Raw genomic sequence first — 4,627 nt, forward strand, 5'->3', positions numbered from 1 at the left:
ACACAGTGAAAGAAGTCCTGAGGGGGAAATTCATAGCAATACAGGCCTAACTCAAGAAGCAAGAAAAATCTCAGATAAACGACCTAACTCTATACCTAAAAGAACTAGAAAAAGAACAATAAACAAAGTTCAAAGTAAGTAAAAGGAAGGAAATAATAAAGGTTAGGGTGAAAATAAATGACATAGAGACAAAAAATATGATACAAAAGATCAATGAAACCAAGATCTGGTTCTTTGAAAAGGACTTGTATGCATGCATATAAGCCTAACCAGTGGTCACGGACAACAGGGGTGTGGGGGGCATGCATGGGAAAGGGTTTGGCATGGGAACGGGGGGATGAGGACAAATATGTGATACCTTAATCAATAAAGAAATTAATTAAAAAAAGATTTAATAATGTTTAACAAGAATTGTCAAGAAAAAAAGAGAGAGGACCCAAATAAATAAAATCAGAAAGAAAGGGGAAGAGTAACAACTGATACCACAGAAATACATAAGATTGTAAAAAAATATTATGAACAACTATATGCCAACAAATTGGACAATCTGGAAGAAGTGGATAAACTACTAGAAACATAATCTTCCAAAACTGAATCAGGAAAAGTCAGATAATCTGAATAAAACAATTATAACTAATGAAATTGAAGCATTAATGAAAATTTTAAAAATTCCAGCAAACAAAAGTCCTGGATTGGATGACTTCACAGGTGAATTTTACCAAACATTAAAAGAAGAAGTAACACCTATCCTTCTCAAACTATTCCTAAAAGGCCAGAAGATGGAAGACTCCCAAATTCTTTTTATGAGGCCAGCATTATCCTAATTCCAAATCCAGATAAAGATAACGCAAGGAAAGAGAATAACAGGCCAATATCCCTGATGAACATAGATGGTAAAATCCTCAACAAAATATTAGTAAACAAGATCCAGCAATACATTAAAAGGTCATACACCATGATCAAATAGGATTTATTTTGGGGATGTAAGGTTGGTACAGTATCCACAAATCAATAAACGTGATATACCACATAAATAAAATGAAGGATAAAAATCACATGATCATATTAATTGATGCAGAAAAAACATTTGATAAAATCCAGGGCCCATTTATGATAAAAAAATCTTAGCAAAGTGGGGATAGAGGGATCATACCTTAACATGATAAATGCCATATATGGCAAATTAACAGCCAACATCATACTCAATCGGCAAAAATTACAAGTGTTTTCCTTAAGATCAGGGACAAGACAAGGATGTCCTCTTTCACCACTCTTATTCAACATAATACTGGAAGTTCTAGCCACAGCCATCAAATAAGTAGAAGAAAGAAAGTTATCCAAATTGGAAAGGAGGGAGTAAAACTCATTTTTTGCAGATGACATGATATATATATATATATATATATATATATATATATATATATCCCTAAAAACTCCACTAAAAAACTACTAGAACTGATAAATGAATTTGTAAAGTAGAATACAAAATCAATATTCAGACATCAGTGGCATTTTTATACTAATAATGAATTATCAGAAAGCTAAATTAAGAAAACAACCCATTCACTATAGCAAAAAATAAAAAACGTACATAGGAATAAATTTAATCCAAAATGTATAAGACCAGCACTTGGAAAATTATAGGATACTGAAGAAAGAAATTGAAGAAGATACAAATAAGTGGAAGCATATATCATGTTTATGGATAGAAAGTATTAACATCATTAAAATGTCCATACTACCGAAAGCAATCTACCAATTCAACGCAATTCCTATTAAAATACCAATGGCCTATCTCACAGATCTAGAATAAATGTTCCAAAAATTTATATGGAACCATAAAAAACCCCAAATAACCTCGACAATCCTGAGAAAGAAGAACAAAATTGGAGGTAACACACTACCTAATATCAAAGTATACTACAGCATGGTGATACTGCTCCACAGAACATCATCTGCACACTGCATCATGTGCCCATCACCCAAAGTAAAGTCACTTTCCATCCTGATTTATCCCTCTTTTGACCCTTTTACTTTCCCTCTGGCTAGCACCATATTGTTGTCTCTGTCTACTTTTACCCCATCCCCCAACATCCCTCCCAAACCTTCCCTCTGTTCTACTTTGTGTGTTAAATTATCTTGTTCATTAGATTCCACATATATATATATATGAGATCATATGGTATTTATCTTTCTCTTATTGGCTTATTTTACTTAGCATGATATTCTCCAGGTCCATCCTTGCTGTTGTCAAAGGTAAGATTTCCTTCTTTTTCATAGCCATATAGTATTCTGTTGTATAAATGTACCAAAGCTTTTTAAATCACTCATCTACTGATGGGCCATTCTGCATGCCTGAGAACATGCTGGGCATTTAGTATACCTTCAGGATCCTTCTGTACCCTATGTAAGAAATGCCTTTTATAATGTCCTATTTTAGAAGTTAATCCCTTATCAGACGTATCATTGGCAAGTATGTTCTCCCATGCAGTGGGCTCTCTTGTTATTTTGTCGATGGTTTCTTTTGCTGTGCAGAAGCTTTTTATTTTGATGTAGTCACATTTATTTATTTTCTCCTTAGTTTTCATTGTCCTAGGAGATGTATCTGTAAAGACATTGCTATGAGAAATGGCTGAGATTTTGCTGCCAATTATTTCTTCTAGGATTTTTATGGTTTCACATCTTACATTTAAGTCTTTTATCCATTTTTGTGTTTATTTTTGTGTATGGTGTAAATTGTTGGTCTAATTTCATTTTTTGCATGTGTCTAATTTTTCCAACACCATATATTGAAGAGACTGTCTTGACTCCATTGTATGCTCTTGTCTCCTTTGTCAAATATTAATTGAGCATATCATTGTGGGTCAATTTCTGGGTTCTCTGTTCTATTCCATTGGTCTATATGCTTGTTCTTTTGCCAGTGCTATGCTGTTTTTAGTAAGTGGCTTTGTAATATAGCTTGTTATCTGTCATTGTGGTCTCTCCAACTTTGTTCTTCTTTCTCAAGATTGCTGTGGCTATTTGGGGTCTGTTATGAAGTTTTAAAGAAAAAAAAATGCTTCCTTTAGCTTCACAACCTATCATGAGATTGGAAAATAACAGTTTTGCCTATTTCACAAATCTTCATTATTCTTGTTTGTAAGGAGATTATTTGGTTGGTTACTTGAGGGACTGCCATATGGAAAAAGGTAGCAAGATAAGAAGAGCAATAATTTCAGACTCAGAAATAATTCAATAGGAAAACTAACAACTTCCCTTTCCAGATTCAGAGTTTAGAACTTTTTTGAGGCTCTCTTTTATAGAGACTGGCACCTTAATAATTCACAGGTAGGTAACAGGTTAATATTAGAGTTACACAGTTAAATCTTGAATAAAAAACTTCTATTGGCCCAGCCAGCATGGCTCAATGGTTGAGCATTGACCTATGAATCAAAGGGTCACAATTTGATTCCAGTCGGGACACATGCCCGGGTTGTGGGCTCGGTCCCCAGTGTGGAGCATGCAGATGGCAACCGATCAATGATTCTCTCTCATCATTGATGTTTCTCTCTCTCTCTCTCTTCATCTCTGAAATCAATAAATATATATTTTTTTAAAAATGGACATGATCTCACTCATTTGTGGAATATAATTAACAACATCAACTAATGAACAAAAATAGATCCAGATACAGAGAAGCATTGAACAGACCGTCAAACTTCAGAGGGAAGGTGAAGGGGGGCTGAGATATATACATTAAATAAACTGTTATTTATAGTGAATTTATGCTATTTAGACTTTAAATAGCCATGTTAGCTTATTAACAGACATTTCTCAAGATAATATGAGCATCTCTCTGAATACACAAGTAATAACTGTATTAATTCAATATCAGGCATGTCTACACTCATGTTCACAGCGGAACCATTTACAATTGGTAAAAGATAGAAGCAGTGCAAGGGTCCATCGATGGATGAATGGATAAATAAAATGGGTATATATACATATAATAAAATATTATTCAGCCTTAAAAAGGAAGGAAATCATGACAGATGATATTACAACATGGATGCATCTTGAAGACGTTATGCTAAGGGAAATAAGCCAGTCATAAATGGACAAGTGTTCTATGATTTCACTTATATGTGGTAACTAGAGTAGTGAAATTCTTAGAGACAAAAAGTAGAATGGTGGTTTCTAGGTGCTGGGGGCAGGGAGGGAGGCATGGGGAGTTAAATGTTTAATGGGTAGAGTTTCAGTTAAGGAAGATCAAAAAGTTCTAGGGATGGATGGTGATGATGATTGTACAACAATATGAAAGTACTTAATGTTACAAAATTGTATGCTTAAAAATGGTAACAAGTTTCATGATACGTATATTTTATAGTAATAAAAAATCAAGTAGTTGCCCCAAAAAACCTAAAGATGTTTATGTCTTCTTTTCTGTATGGTGAATGATTTATATACTGCATATACATGTACAAAAATGTGTTTTCTTTATTTACTGTTACTGGTCTAATCTTGTTCAGGAGCTCCCCTCTCCAGTGGGATATAGGTGGTTATAAGAGAAAGTTTATGTATCCTCCTAGAAATTGGAGAAAGATAGCCAAGTTTCAGTGCCATCCCATCCTGGTCGCCTCTTCTGGTA

This window comes from Plecotus auritus (assembly GCF_963455305.1).
Source record: "Plecotus auritus genome assembly, chromosome: X".
Classification (NCBI taxonomy): Eukaryota; Metazoa; Chordata; class Mammalia; order Chiroptera; family Vespertilionidae; genus Plecotus; species Plecotus auritus.